The sequence below is a fragment of the Mauremys mutica genome, chromosome 2, assembly GCF_020497125.1.
Source record: "Mauremys mutica isolate MM-2020 ecotype Southern chromosome 2, ASM2049712v1, whole genome shotgun sequence".
Classification (NCBI taxonomy): Eukaryota; Metazoa; Chordata; order Testudines; family Geoemydidae; genus Mauremys; species Mauremys mutica.
The window spans coordinates 27,551,913-27,567,954 of NC_059073.1; the positions used below are offsets into that span (position 1 = coordinate 27,551,913).

At 45.6% G+C, this 16,042-nt stretch overlaps 1 long non-coding RNA gene across 3 annotated transcripts; it reads right to left on the reverse strand.

The window, feature by feature from the left end:
- Positions 1–1,161: 1,161 nt before the first annotated feature.
- On the reverse strand, positions 1,162–6,388 carry LOC123362900. Of its 3 annotated transcripts, none has more exons than XR_006576633.1 (5): positions 6,280–6,388; positions 4,744–4,839; positions 3,888–3,992; positions 3,335–3,490; positions 1,162–2,767 (listed from the first exon to the last, which is right to left on the reverse strand). It is a non-coding gene; the product is annotated as an uncharacterized LOC123362900 (long non-coding RNA). The 3 variants fall into 3 exon arrangements; XR_006576634.1 differs by lacking the exon at positions 6,280–6,388 and adding an exon at positions 5,295–5,449; XR_006576635.1 differs by lacking the exon at positions 4,744–4,839 and having other exon boundaries at positions 6,280–6,387.
- Positions 6,389–16,042: the final 9,654 nt, after the last annotated feature.

Below are 16,042 nucleotides of genomic sequence, written 5' to 3' on the forward strand. Positions count from 1 at the left end.
CCCGCAAGTAGGTTGGGTAGTGTCCTTTTCCCCTCAGGTTCTTAAGTCCAGCAACCCCAAAGTCCCTTTCACATGCCTGACCTGTCTCTGCACCCTCATTTGTGGCAGGTTAAGAACAGTCCTGCTTTCCTGTATTCCTACAATAATTACAATGGTGGTAACCATATTTCACTACCCGTGCATTCAATACTACAGTCATTTGTACCCAACACCAGCCAAAATTGATCCTTTGACACAGCTATAAATGTTGAATATGTAATCAGAGCAGGAGAAAATTATTTACATAAACACACCCATAGTCTCTTCCCCTCCCAGCTAGTTGAATGAAGCATCCATTCAGACCCTGCTCACACATATTTCCTGAAATAAAAAATAGACCACAGGATACAGTTTGTGGATCTGGAAGCCTTTTTGATTGTGGCAATAATCAAAGCATTGTCCAAGGATTGTGGCGTTATACACAACTATGTACAAACAAATAGCTGGACACTTAATGTGAGGGGTTTTGATAGGGATAACCCTGGATGGCAGATTTGATAATCAACTGCCCTTGCCCTTTTTACAACCTTGAATGATCCTTGCCACTTGGCCAGAAGTTTTGACTTCAAGATTGGCAGCAACAACAAACACTAGCACCAGGCTTAAATTTTCACATTATTGTAGGTTAATTCGTGGTTCTACTGAGTTTTCAGCAAGTTCTCTCTCAAGAAAGCCTGCAGTGTCTCCAAGTTTTCCCTCAAACAGAACATGTATTGTACCACATTAGTTGTTCCTGGATCTGGCTTCTCCCATGTCTTGTGGAGGAGATCTAGGATCCTGTGGGGCTGCCTCCCATATAGTAGCTCAAATGAGGATAACAGAAGGCATGGGATCAACCGGGCTCAGTGATGGGTAAGGCCCTACCAAATTCACAGCCATGAAAAATGCATCACAGACTGTGAAATCTGGTCTCCCCCAATTAAATCTGGTCTTTTGTGTGCTTTTACCCTATGCTATACAGATTTCATGGGGGAGACCAGCGTTTCTCAAATTTGGGGTCCTGACCCAAAAGGGAGTTGCAGGGAGGTTGCAAGGTTATTTTAGAGGGGTCACAGTATTGCCACTCTTATTTCTGCGCTGCCTTCAGAGCTGGGCGGATCAGAGAGTGGTGGCTGCTGGCTTGGCACCCAGCTCTGAAGGAAGCACCCTGCCAGCAGCAGTGTAGAAGTAAGTGGCAATACCATACCATGCCACCCTTACTTCTGTGCAGTTGTCTTCAGAGCTGGGTGGCTGGAGAGTGGCAGCTGCTTACGGAGGGTCCAGCTGTGCAGGCTGCAGCGCAGAAGTAAGGGTGGTAATATCATACCATGCCATCTTTATTTCTGCACTGCTGCTGGAGGCGGATCTGCCTTCAGAGCTGGGATCCTGGCCAGCAGCTGCTGCTTTTCAGCTGTCCAGCTCTGAAGGCAGCGCTGCTGCCAGCAGCAGTGCAGAAGTAAGGGGAGCAGTACCGCAACACCCCCTACCCTCCCAACTCCTTTGTGGGTCAGGACCCATAGAATTACAACAGTGTGAAATTTCAGATTTAAATAGCTGAAATCATGAAAATTATGATTTTTAAATTCCTATGACTGTGAAATTGACCAAAATGGACCGTGAATTTGGTAGGGCCCTAGTGATGAGGATCTGAGGCCTTGGCCCTCTAGCCTGTTCACCAGTTGAGTTCCAGGTTAACAGAGTCCAACAAAATGTATACAGTCCAACGTCCCCACAAAAGAAAGGGTCTTCAACCCACTTCTGGTCGCCTGTGAGTGGCACACCTTTGGCTCAGGGCTTATAATGTTTCTACCCTCTCCTCCTCTTTGAGAGGGGAAAAAGAGTCTATGTCCCCTCCATGAAATGCGTCGTTAGTACAGAAGCCCAGGCCTTCCCTCTCCACTGGGCAGTCAAATGACCCTCCAGAAGTTAGATCAAAGGGTTCTGTAGTCTTAGGGACAGGCTAGCCCCTCCTCTCAGGCCTGGGGTAGCTGCTGCTAGCAGAATCTCTCCAGACACCTGCCGCACCCTTATTCAGGATCTTCTGAGGTAACTCTCTTGTTCTCTACTGTTTCTCCCCGTTCTGAGCTGTCTGGCTCTGTGAGGTGGGGCGTCAGTGCAAACAATGTCCTCTCTGTTCCCAGGTGCATCAGGAGGATTTAGGGGAACCCAGGCCTGCCCCCACACCCACCTGGTTCCAGCTCAGGGCCTTCAAGCTAGAGAAGGAGAGTCAGGGCTTACTGACTCTGACTGTGCCCTGAACTGCTTCCTACCTTCCTTCAGGCCTCTGTAGGCTTTTCAGTCTGTTGGCCTGTTCACCTCTTTCTGGGGTGATATCCCTGGGCGGCTCTCTAGCAGTCTGCTGACAGGCGTTCCTTTGTCCTGCCTCCTCACTCCTCTTTAGCTGCCCTGCCCTTCTGCTCCCAGCCCTTTTATCCTTCCAGCTGCTGTTAGCTTGTCAGTCAGCAGTGGCTGGCAGTGGCTGTGTTAACCCACTGGTTGCTGGGCTAGTGCAGGGGTACATACATCCCATGACAGGCTCCTTTTTAAACTTCTCTTCCATCTTGAGCAGGTTCTTGCAGGTGGAGTGGGGTGGGATCACAGCGGCCCAGGACTGCTCTCTAACTCCTCCTGGCCCAGTGTGGGGTTATACAACCCATCACAGGTGTCCTAAGAGATGCAGTGCCTCAGGGGCTTGGCAAAAGGAATGGATGGTGTGGAGCTGGCACATCATCTTGGCTGTGACGTCCTCCTGCCTCAAGAGAACAAGAACTTGTCAGAGACTTGGGTGCCCCCAGGAATCAGGGGGGATTAATGGTAACTGGAACCCTGGGATGGACTCTTGTCTTCCTCTCTAGTGACCTCCAGTGCCAACCCCTGCCACATTGAACAGTGAGCTCCTGCCTCTATTCCTTCAGTTTTCCCATGACAGCTGTTCCTTGGCAGCTTCTCTTTGTCAAATTTCTCTTTCTGGTTTCAGTGCCTGCATTGTTCCATTCCCAGTGGTGGCTACACAGTGGGAGGAACCCTCACTGAACCTCTGGTCCAACAGAATAGCAGGGCTCCCTCCAGTGGGTGGAGTATCCTGGGTGCCTGGGGAGAAAGTTTGATCCTAAATTGAGTAGGAGGAGAAGGAGAGAGGCAGACTTATCCAGCTTTGGTCAATCTCAGAAGAGCTGGCAGATTTGGGCAGGGCATCCAATTACACAATTGGGATCAGTCTGTGATGGGAGGAGGCTCATTTCTTCATGGGTCTCATTGCCCAGCTTGTCAGTGTCACTCTTCTATTGGGTCCCATTTCTCAGCTAGGTTTCCTTACCTCTCTGGTGCAGCAGCAGTTGGTACAGCCAGTAAATACCCTCCCTGGCCTGCTGGCTGACGTACAGATGTGCTGGCTGATGTCCTTAGCTGGGTCACTGATGTACAGACCCAGCTGAGCCACGAGGTTCCCCATCTTGTGGAACTGTGCTGAGTTCTAGTGGAAGGGAGAGGAGAGGGGGCTCCATCAGCATTTTACCATCAGCTCCCAGTCTCCCCTGGGCCAGGAGTCTCTCCTCCCCCGAATCCCTCTGCAGGAGACACTGGGGGAAAGGAGCATCCCCAGCTGATCCAGGATGACAAGAAAGGATCCAAGGCCAGGCACAAAGCTGGCTGGAGCAAGGAATGGACCATGGTCCCCTTAAAGGCCCAGAGTCACCACTGAACCAGGAAAAGAAGAACTTAACTGAAGCCTATCTCATTCCCTGTTCTGATTCTGTGTCCTCTAGGGGAACTCTCCCAACCTACCGCCCCTGCAGTAGCAGATCTTACAGCCTGTAGAAGTCAGCCCACCTAAGCCTGGAGTCAGGAAACTGGGGTCAGAGGTCACTTACATCAATTTCAGGGAGGGTGATGGTAAATCAGTGCAGGGCTGTGCTGCTCCTTATGGCCCTGGCTCTCTCCTGGGACACTCTGGACCTGATCCAGAAGTTGACATGCTGTGGGGGAAGGAAGCAGGTCAAGATCAATGGCAAGTTCACATGCTGTGTAAATGAATCCCTTCCCACCCCCAGGGTGCTGAGAGATATGCTCAGGGTGGAATATCTGATTAATTGATCATGGAGCTTTAAAAGGTGATTGTTGCACCCAGGACCATGTGTGTATCCTGCAGGTTACTAGTTGTCTTTGTCTCTCTAGACTGGGACAATGTTTGGTGTCGGGGCTGGTCCCAACCTCTCTGAACTCCTGATTCGTGAACGCCTTGTTAGGATGGAGACAGACGCCTTGCTGCTCCCAGGCGCTAAAATCCTGGTTGGATGAAGGGAATGACTATGAGGACGATCCCCACCTAGAATTTCAGTGCCCATAGGGGAGAAGGGCTGATTCCTTGAGGATCCTCCTGGTTCTCTAGGAAGGAGCCATGACTCTTCCCTGAGGACCATCTCCTGGATCTAATGTGGCGGGGGGGAGGAGCTTGAGGCATTCACTCCCCAAGTCATCACAGAGCCCTTTGGACGGTTACAGCTCAACAGAACCAGGCAGAGTCCTGGCTTGAAGTCCCAGCTCCTTCCTCTGTCCCTGAAGGAGGAAAGGCTCAACACAGCATTGCACTGACTGCCCTGACCAAGGATGGCCCACTGAGGTGCAGGGTAGGAGGACAGATTGGAAAATGGATCGTCCAGTCTCTTCTTTCTAGTCCTCCCCAGTGCTAAGGTAAAATTGCCCCCTACCCTTCCTTATTGTGCTCACCTCCAAGATGTTCTGGAGCCTATCTGTGTCTGGGGACTCTACCAGAGTGTTCCCCAGCATGGCATCCAGGAGGTCTGCCAAGAGCTTGTGCAGAACCTGCCAAGGAAGGGAGAACCATGGGTCAGAGTTAGGGAAACTGGGGAAACATCTCCTCCCTGTCAATAGCCTCCTGCCTGGCCAATCAGCATTGACACTCTGAGAGGTGCGAGGTTGAGGGGTATCACCAGATGTCCCAAAGGATGGCCTAGGTCACCATCGGAGGGGATCACTCTCAGAGCACTATTCCAGCCCCACCTCTTTGTGAGGGTGTCCTGCAATCAACCCCTCCCCCCCAACACACACACCTCTATGGTGGAGGGAGGGAAGCAGGGAAAGAAGCAAGAGAAGAAGAGAAAGGAAGGAGGGAAAGAGGAAAAGGGAAACCAAAAAGTACAAACCCCAATGTAGGAAATCAAATTCTACCATCTTAACCCAGTGTTTTCTGTGCCTAGAATTCAGCCAGCACCAGGTGGATCAGACTAAACAGGCTCCAAACCTTTAGAGGCTCTTACCTTCTAAACTGGGACATTCAATTTCTAGCAAAATCAGTAGTAGGAAAGGAGAAAACTCTGAAGAGGTTCATGCTCATGTACATGCATCCTAATTTTCTCGGGCCTTAGGGAGGGACCTTGAGGAGGAGACTTGCTGCAACAAAGCCATGGGGGTCCCTGAGGTTGCCCCTGCCCTGCACCTCTGTCCTGTCTGGTTTATATCAGGGTCTCTGTGATGTCACTGCCACACCCACCACTCCCCTGCAAGGCTGATGTCCTGCCCCTGGCAAGCCCCTTTGGATACACTGACTGATCAGAATAAAGTGCTCTCAAATGAGGTACAGACCAACAGCTGTTCATAGTCATTATTCAGCAAGTATTTTAGAAAAACAAGAACATTAGAGAGAATCATGAACTGCACAGATACAATTATTGGAGAGAAGCAGCAAGATTAATCAAATACATGATTGGCTATGACTTATTTGCTTGGTCTTAAAAGAGACCAAAATGACCTGAGTCCTCCTGTCAATAGCTTGCTGCTCGGCCAATCAGCATTGAGCCTCTTAGAGGTGGGAGGCTGAGGGGTCCCAAAGGATGGCCCAGGTCACCACTGGAGGGGGTCACTCTCAGAGCAGTATTGCAGCCCCACCTCTTTGTGAGGGCCTCCCACAATGAGAGAAGTTCTCACCCCCCAACACAAACCTCTTGGTGGAGGGAGGGAAGCAGGGAAAGGGAAAAAAGAAGCAAGATAAGAAGAGAAAGGAAGGAGGGAAAGAGGGAAAAGGAGAAACTTCAATGTCCCCAGTGATTCTAAGGTACATAGTCCTAGGTAGGAAATAAAATTCTGCCACCTTAATTTCTATGACTAGAATTCAGCTGGCACCTGGTGGATCAGACTGAACAGTTTCTGGACCTCTCTGAGGCTCTTATCTTCTAAACAGGGACTACAAAATCAGTAGTAGGAAAGGAGAAAACCCCAATGAGGTTCCTCATCATACTCACGTACATGAATCCTAATTCTCGCTCAGTCCTCAAGGAGAGACCATGAGAAGGATACTTGCTTCAGAAAAGCCACAGGGGTCTCTGAGGTTGCCCCTGCCCTGCACATCTGTCCTCCCTAACTGATGTCAGGGTTTCTCTGTGAGATCACTGCCTCCCAACCACCTTTGACGAATAGGCTGAGGTCCTGCAATGAGCCTTTGTGATGTCACTGCCACACCCATCCCTTCCCTGCAAGGCTGATGTCCTGTCCCTGCTTCTTTGGAAGTTTGAGTTGCTTCCCCCAGCTCACCCCACTCAACTGTTCAAGCCAGCTACACAGTAAAGCATCAGAGGCTGCTCAGTATGCCAGTCAGTTTTTGCATCTATATATTTTTCTGCTGCTATAAGATAAGTCTGGTCATATTTTCTATCATTCACTTTCAGTTGGAATAATAAAACAATACTGACAAGCACATTCTACTCCTGGAAGTTTATTTATCCAGTATAGGTTTTGTGGAAGAAAACAGAGTCTTCACTCTCGGGTTGGTTGCAACAAGTCAGAGACAGTTTATTTTCCTGACACTTGCAAGGGGAGAGTACACCCGGACAGGGATTCCCCTGTCCCAGGCAGGTCTCCGTTAGATAAACAATTAGGGCAAACATTTATACCTTTTGTTACAGACAATAATGATCAACAACTGCATCTTGTTTATACATATTCCTTCTGATATCTTACTTTTCTTAGCAGTTCCTGCTACAGTCTGTTTTCCATTCTTATCTAACACAAGGTCGAAAAACAGTGCCTGAAATTTTGCGTTATTAGAGCTAGTATTAACCTGATTCTTACTTTATTCCTAAAAGTTAAGATATCTGCATTCAAATTCCCTTTATCCTTTTCTCTGCTTCCACAGCTCCCCTAATCCATAAAACCAAATTAGCCTTCTTCCTTCTCTGAGAATATGCTTTATCTTGCCACCTTTCCCACCTCCTCCCCCACCCTCTCATTTAACGAACTACCAGCAATTTGCCTTAATACAGTGTAGAAGCAGGTAGAGTTATATAAAGAAAGCATGAAGAGACAGGGTGAGGTAGCAGCAGATACACACTAATTGTAGCATTCTCTGTTTATCTTTATTAATGAACAGCCTCAGATTGGGGTGCATATATTTAGCACTGGAAAAGCAATTACATGTTGTCTGCATCCATAGAGTAGTGTGCTGTTGTAATATTTTACAAGATACGCAGCGTCAAGATTGGTTGGTGCTTGGATAAGTGACCTCTGAAGAAAAGAGTGTGCTGGTGGGAGTAGGGGGGATGTTTTAGTAGGAAGCACTTCTGTCTGAGTTAGTTTGGAATCAGTGTCCTAGCAGGGTGCTGCTGGACATCCAGTTTTTTTGGAAGAGATGGAAAACGATGCTACTGACCACTCTGGTGCTCAAAAATCCTAGTCCCAATCTCCTGGCCAGATGCCAATGTAAGAAGCTACAACCTGCCTACCCAACCCCCCATTGAATACAGTATGTTTTCTTAAATACCCAGGGCCATCCTTCCCCATACGCAAAATATGCAGCTGTGTAGGGCACCAGGAAGCTTGGGGCAACAAATTTCCTGGTGCCCTGTGCAGCTGTGTGCTGCTCCAGCCCCTGCCTCACCTCTTCCCCAGGCCCCCCACCCTGCCTCTTCCCGCCCCTGAGGAGTGCAGCAGGGCCAGGCCTGCACTCACTGGCAGCAGGAAGTGCAGGGACCTGACCCCAGCTGTGCCACCGGTGAGTGCTGGGGAGTGGCTTCCCCTTGGCTCCCAAGCCAGGCCCCCATGTGGAGGCCAGGGCCGCCTCCCCCCACGGAGGCCTGGGGCTAGCCTCCCCCACCCCTGCGGAGGCCTGGGGCCCCACACACCCCCTGCGGGGGGTGCTGTGTATGGCCCCAGAATATCTAGGGATGGCCCTGTAAACACCGGTCCTCACCAGTTTTTCTACAGGTCATGTTAATACTGCACAACTATCATCTTCCACCTCAGAGGTAGCTGCATTTCAATAGAAGATTCAGTTTTTTATTAATCTGATTTAAAATCCAGTGAAGTCAATGAAGCTGCTGGAAAGACTCCCAATGAGCATTGGTGCAGGTCCTATATACATTAAGGAGAGCCTCATTAGATTGCAACCTGATCAGACTTTTCCAAGAGCTACTTTGTATTAGAAGAGCCGACTATAAAGGCTAATCCTATGATAAGGCATTTATTAGCCTTATGAAGATCCCTTGATTATGTCTGGAATGGATTTCAGGCCATCCAGAGAAGCAAATGATTCTGGAATTTAGACATCGCTATGAAGGGCTTCATTGTAAAACAGGAAAGTGAATGTAAAGAATATCCTACTCCTTTAAGGGTCAAACCGTAGGTGCCGACTCTGTGAGTGCCCTGGGGCTGGAGCATCCACGGGGAAAAAAGTAGTGCTCTGCACCCACCGGCAGCCAAGCTCCCCTTCCCGCCTCCTCCCCTGAGTGCACCACGTCCCCACTTCTCCGCCTACGTCCCAGTGCTTGCCACTGCAAAACAGCTGTTTCGTGGTGTAGCAAGCTCCAGGAGGGAGGAGGTGGGGGGAGGAGCGGGAATGCGGTGCGCTCAGGGGAAGAGGTGGGGCCAGGGTGGGGATTTGGGGAAGGGGTTGGAATAGGGGCAGAGAGGGGGTGGAGTTGGGGTGGGGACTTTGGGGAAGGGGTTGGAATGGGGCCGGGGCAGGGGTGGAGTCGGCATGGGGCCGGGGGCAAAGGGTGGGTCAAGCACCCACCGGTGCTAGCAGAAGTCAGCACCTATGGGTCAAAGTAAACACAAATACAACTGACATTTTCTGAGGCATATGAAGTCAAGAGCGGAGCAGAAGTCTAAGGTGAGTGTGGCCCTGGTCTGATTTAGGGGCAGGCAACCCAGGTGACTGCCTGGGGGTGCCAGGCTTGGGGTGGGCGGTGGGCTTGGGAAGCTGTTTTTGTTGTTAGCAACAAAGGGGAAAATAGAATGTTTGAAGTAACATATTTCAGGTATTCCATATGTGGATTCATTTTTCACTAACCTCCTAGAATGTTCTGAATCTTTGTAGAATCTCATGGAACCTTCCAGACTTTCTGAAAACTACATTTTCTTTGAACCTCCCAGACTGTTGTCAGCCATGCCATCGCGGGTATATAAGGGGCAGGACGTCACCAGTCAGTGAGATATAAGAACGAACTGAAGTGAAGTCATAGCCTCGCTACGATAGTGTGAACCTTGTTTTATTGTGTAATTGTGAAAGGGTACTTGTGTTTTAAGACTTGAAGTGTGTAGGCACTGACTAATAAAGGACATATTTAATGAGACACCAGAGATATCTATCAAACGTCTATCTATGCAACAATATAAAATAAATACAGTTATTTCTTTTGCCATGCCTAAAACGTAATGTTTGATGACTTTCTAAAATGTGGAACATAGACTTTTGCTCTCCCTAAAACTGACTGTTTTCACCCATAGAAAATAAATGATATCCCCAAAGAAGACTTCAGGAGCTAAGTATAGGCAGTGAAAAGCTCAATTGCAATCTAGTTTGCAGCAAGGGGCAAATTTGATGGGAAATTATCTGAAACAGAACAGTGTAGACCTTTTGAACTAAAGGATTAGGGTTAACATTCTCAGGCTATCACCTACTGTAAAACTATTTAACACTGATCCACCCAATGTTGGTGCACAATTCAATTGCTTGATGTTAGTACATTTCGGTTAGTCTTGAAATTTAAAAGTTTCTATAAACTTACAGGAAATGAAATTTTTATTTGCTTATATAAGACATGAATAAATACAGATTTACAGGTCCTAGCATGCAAATTTATTGACTTATATGACAGGGATATCATGCATGCAAATTATGCCTCAAAGTCGTGAAATGGGCACAAATGCAATAAAAATAAGGTATTCAAAAGTTTAACAAATGGAGGGAGAGGAGGAACCAAAGACATTTGCCTGGGGCACCTTTGGTCTAGGGCCAGCCATGCCCAGAATCCTTCCGGGCCAGATTTTCAAAGTTACAAACATGTAACTGTGCATATGCATTAGTGTGTGCACAAATAAGGTGCACACTGGTAGATGCATGCAATTGCACATGCCCAGTTATTCCACTCCCCTGGCTCATGGAAACTAATAATTCTAACAAGCTGCTTAATCTTTCCAATGGTGAATGGGGTCTTTGGGTTTTGGGGGTTTTTTTTGGCTTGTTTTATAACTTTTTATTAAAGGTCACAGTATCCACCAGTCATATAAAACTATCTGTTGTTATTCCTTGGAAATACAAAGTGAGCCAGAGATGATCAGGTGCAGGGCTTTATTGCTGATGCAGGCAGCCACAAAGTAATATCGATTAATCTATTATGAAAGATGCAAGGCCAAGTAAAAGTTTTAGTCTCTGTCGCTTTGTTTTTTATACCAATATAGTTATGTAAATTAGTATGCAAGTTGCCAAGGTGGTTGTGGGTATTACAAAGGTTGATCCTTCCTGTTCAAAGGTTATACGCTGTTACTCACTTTGCAGGAAGATATATTCCTTGAGCAATGCTCTCAGGCCCTGATTCAGAAAAAGCATTTAAGCACATTCTTAATTTTTAACATATGCTTTATTTCCACTGATGTAAGCACATGCTTCCTTGAATAGGGAGGCTTTCGCAAATAGGGGCCTTGGTGCAGTAGAATACTTTGTGTGGAAGTAGTTGTGAAAGAAAGGGTCAGAGTCACAAGCAGGCTCAGTCTTCGGCCTGGAGAGGGAAATACAAACAACAGGAGAGAACTGGGGCCCATCGTCAAAACTATGAGGAAAAATGTATTTACCCTCTTTCCAAGAAACCTTGAAGGGCAGGACCCAGTAAAGGACTTAACAGTTACTACAACCATCACATCTTACTCTTTGAAAGTAAAATGGTACAGCCATCGATAATGTCTGTTCATCTCCATGCCCATCTTTACAATGGCTTAAGGAAATGATGTTGTAGGCCAGTGTTTCCCACAGTATGTATTGCTTGTGGGTGTGGGAAGTACTAACTGGGGGCACAGACAGGCCTCTAAATTCCAAAGTCTCAGCTTTCTTTTTTTAAAATAAGTCTATAACTTTTAATCTATGTGAAGAAAACTTTGAAAACATGAAATGGCTGTAACTGATGCAGCAGTGTCTGTCTGAGTTTGCAGAGAGCCTGGTACAATAGCTCTGAGGTGTGAATTGCCTTGCTCATTTCAATAGGTAGCAACTCAGATTCCAGTGATACCTTAAATGTCTTATATTGTGAAATATTTTATCGCTCATTAAAGTACATGAGAAAAGAAGAGAAAGTTTCATATTATGAAGAGCTACATGATCTACTCTTGGCTCATTTTGAGTAGGTCTTCAACTACACATGTGGAGCTCAAGAGGGGAACTTGATTGGTTTCATTTTTCCTGACTGGGGTGGGTCTCAGCTTTCAACAGTTTGGGAAATACTATAACATTTATGATCTCTGAAGAAGTCACTTATCCTCTTCTCTCTGTCAAAGAATAAAATCTCAGATACCCGAGCGGAGTATGTACTGTAGGAAAATATTGCTCTATAGAGGGATGAATAGGCCAGTAAGGAATCCAGGGGATCTCTAGAATTACTTTTCTTAGGGCTAAGCCATGTGAGAAAGGAATCCTCATTCCAGTAACATGTGTATGTATCTGTCTGAGCGGGGCTGGGGGATAGAAATGGCAACACCTACAACCTCTGCCACCCTTGGATTAGAGTATATAAGGATTTTGTGTTAAAAATGAAAAGTGAAATACATTTTGAAGGAATATGATGCTCTTTTTATGCTGGATACCAGAGATAAAAATATTTTTTCCTGGCACTGAGCCTTCCTGAATGATTTTTAGGCAAACATCCCATTTCTTATTAAGTGCTAGAACATAAACTCTTCCTGGCTTAGTTGCTAGCAGCTAGTACCCAAGGAGAACTCTGTTCATCTCCATAAACTTTAGTTATCCTGCAAATATGGAAAAAAATTCATCTTAGTGGGAAACCTTAGTTCTTAATTTACTGTGAATCTGAAGGCAATTTAGGTGAAAGTGATCATGAAATGAGATGTTTCATGATTCTAATAAAAGGATGAGTGAGAACAGTAGAATAAAGATAGTGGACCTCAAAAAAGCAGACTGACAAACTCAGAGAATCTAAAGGAAAATGGAGTTTAGGAGAGCTGGTAGTTTCTCAGAGACACAATGATAAAGCCACATTAGCAAACTATCCTGATGCCAAGACAGGAAGGAAGAATAGCAAGAGGCCAATATGGCTCCATCAGGAGCTCTTTAATGACTTGAAAATTAAGAGGAATCCTACCAAAAGTAGAAACATGGACAAATTGCAAGTACAAAAGAATAGCACAAGCATGTAGAGACAAAATCAGAAAGGCTAAGGTATAAAATGACTTACACCTAGCAATGAACATAAAAGACAATAAGAGGCAGTTGTTTAAATACATTAAGAGCAAAAGAAAGATGAAAAAAATGTAGATGCCCTACTTAGTGGGGAAGAAGAACTAATAATGGATGACATCAAAAACGCTGAGGTCTTTAACTCCAGTTTTGCTTCAGTCTTCACTAGGAAGGTAAATTCTGACCAAATACTCAACATAATTAAGATAAACAATGAGGGGGAAGGAAGACAATCCAAAATAGAGAAAGACAGAGATACAGTTTACAAGCAACATGATTAGGATACACCTGGGGCAAGCCATGCTAGTCACATGGCCTTTTTATTGCTTTCTATCCTTGTTTTATTTGTATTACAAATATGTAGTTTTAGGAGGAGATCTTGGAAAGGGGGCTCAAAGTGGAATTTGGGGAAAGAAGGAATTAATGCAGTAAGCGGGGGACAGGATGAGGAAGACAGGAAGTGTAAAGGTTGAAAGGGGAAGGGAAGCAGCACCGTAAGTAGGGAGCATGCAGTGAAGTGGCTAATAGGTTACAGAGGTGAGGGGTGAGCTGAATGAAGAGGACCAATAATTCTTCCCCTCCTTACATCTCTGCTCTTTGGAGTTTGGTGTGAGATCCTCAGCCCTGATTCCACACAAAGATCCACCAAAAAGTCAAGTGAATGATGCAGATCTTCACTGGGGCAGGACTTGCCACTAATGGTGGAATTTCATGCAATTCATGCAGTTTCAGCCATCAGAAAATCCCTTTTCTTCAGTTGCTTATGTCAATGTGGCAACTAGGTATAAACTTTCACCAACCGTCTACTGTAAGGTGCCAAAACAGTTTTAAACACAGCTTGGCATGGGCACTCTTCCAGGGGTTACACAGCAGAAAGAGAAAGAGGCTGGATTTCATCCCCCACCCCCTCTTTGTATAATCCTATTCTAAAAGGTTCCATAGAAAGTTTATAATCTAATGCTCCAGCCCCGAGAAAGGGTTTTATATCTGAAATGTTTGACATGTGGAGGTCTTTTAAATCCTTTTTGGCAATCTGGGCCATCATTACAGATTGGAAATCTGTTGAAAAGATACTTTGGAGACTTGGCATCGCTGAGCATTTTTACAGAAAGCAACTATTCTGAAAAAAGGCCCAAAATAACTTCACTGTCTTGCTGAGAGTCACTTTACCTTTTCCTTTTTCCCTGCCACAGACAGTACTGGAAAAGCCTCATAATGGATGCCTGGATAGCTCTGATGACACCCTTTGAGCAGTAATTGAATTTTTGGCATATGCGTCTCAAAGCCCTACTGGCTTTTCCTCTGCCACTTTCTGACAATATCATTATAAGAATAACAAGTAGAGACACACAAAAGCCCAGGAAGAGCTGTAGCAGTGGACTGATTTCATTAGCCGGTTCTGTAAAGTTTAGGATTTAACCTTGATTTGTAATCATACACATGAATGGTTTGTTTCAAGGTCACAATAATCATCACTATAATTGGGCATTCACAGTGAGCTCTGTTCATTACAAAACAGTGGACAAGATGAACCTACCACAATGATTTTCCATTAAAAATAGACAAACAACAAAAATACAAATTGCACCAGAATGGAAGAAAATGGATTTGTCTTAAAGTAAGATAGGGTTAAACATATGATAGAGAGAGAGGAAGGAGTTTTTAAGTACATATCTTGGGAGGCCCCAGAGTCCTACTGAGACCCAATTAATAATATGCCCCATCACAATGTAAAAATACTTCTTACTTTGGTAGATTAGTCTTGCTAGTGCTCATGGATTTGCCAGCACCGTTCAAAGAGAGAACTGTGTCTCTGTAATTTCTGATATGCTGCTTCTGAATATTCAGCTCCCAAGCCCAACCAACGTTTTTGCTTTCATAGTTTATTGCAAACCAGCATCTAATTTTCAGTCCAATGTCATCTCTAAGCATCTTTCAGCATTATTGTGCTTCCCAAGTTTTTCTTCCCATTGATTTCAGATTTCTTTCCCCTAGTATTACCTAGCAATTATATACCTCATCAGCTGTAGCTCTCAAAGGGATTTACAATGATGAATGGGTCTCCTCATTTTTACAGATGGGGCAACCTAGGTGCCAAGAGCTTAGGTGACTTGCCCAAGGTCACAAAGCAAGTCAGTGCGAAAGACAGGGATGCATCTTTGGGCTCCTGACTACTATACACTGGATCTTGCTCCCTTATCATGGTTTAAGAGAGAGAGCCTAATCCCAACCATGGTGAAGCTGATGGGTGTCTTTTCATTGACTTCAATGGGCTTTGGATCAGATCCATAGTACTTCTGTGAACAAGGGGGCAGGATCACTGTAAAGAGAAATAATTTTTAAACAGAAAGGCGATACTTCTAAATTACCTAGGATTAAAATGTCAGCAAAGAGGTGATAAAAAGAGATGAGGTTAGAAATATGAAATAAATCAAATAGTAAGGTGATGGAATCCTGAGGAGGGAAACAGGGATGGATAAGTGAAACTAACATCGTTATTCAGAGAAGTTTAGGCAGACGGGGCTATGCTCTCAGAGACTAACCTGGTGTGGCAGGAGCTATGCTGACTTACACCAGTCGAGCAACTGACTCACAGTTATGAGCAGTACTGGTGTTTCCAGCTTTTAAATAAGCGAGGCTGGTGGCATTTTTGTATTGTGCATTTCCATCTATTTTCTCCACATTCTAGTGGCTTGCACATTAGCAAGTCAGCCAGTTGAGAGACATGCTTCCAAATAACACCAGCTGAGGATATTTCAAGTATGCCAGGATCTTTCCACATAAATTGAACCCTTGGTGAACAAGGTTAATCCCCTCTTCTTCCCTCTGTTCTCCTGTGTTCATTTTTTCTCCTCTCATCTTTTCCTTTCTCCTCCTTTACATCCCAATTTCATTTTCCTTCTCACTCTGTATCATCCTCTGGGGCCATGTCTCCTACTCTCTCATCTTCACTTCCGCTCCCCTTTTTACAATAGTTTAAGAGCCCTCTTACCATGACCACGGATGAGCAAACTGTAGTAAGCCACTGGTAGAGCTGTTTCTGGATGTGCCTTCTGGAGCCAATACTGCTCCCATAGAAATCAGTGACAGAAATTGCATTGACGTCAGTGTGAGCAGGGCTGGGTCCTGCCAGATTAAGTATATATCTGGAGAGACTGGGGAAGGCTACCAGAGAGCCTGCTGCAACATCCAGCCCAGTGTTGTTGGCCATGGTCTTGTCCTTTGTCATATCATGGATTTATCAAGTAATCTAAATCTGAAGATAGTTGCGCCCTTACATTTATGCTAAACACATCTCATTGCCTTGGTAAGGCAACCTCACAGCCTTTC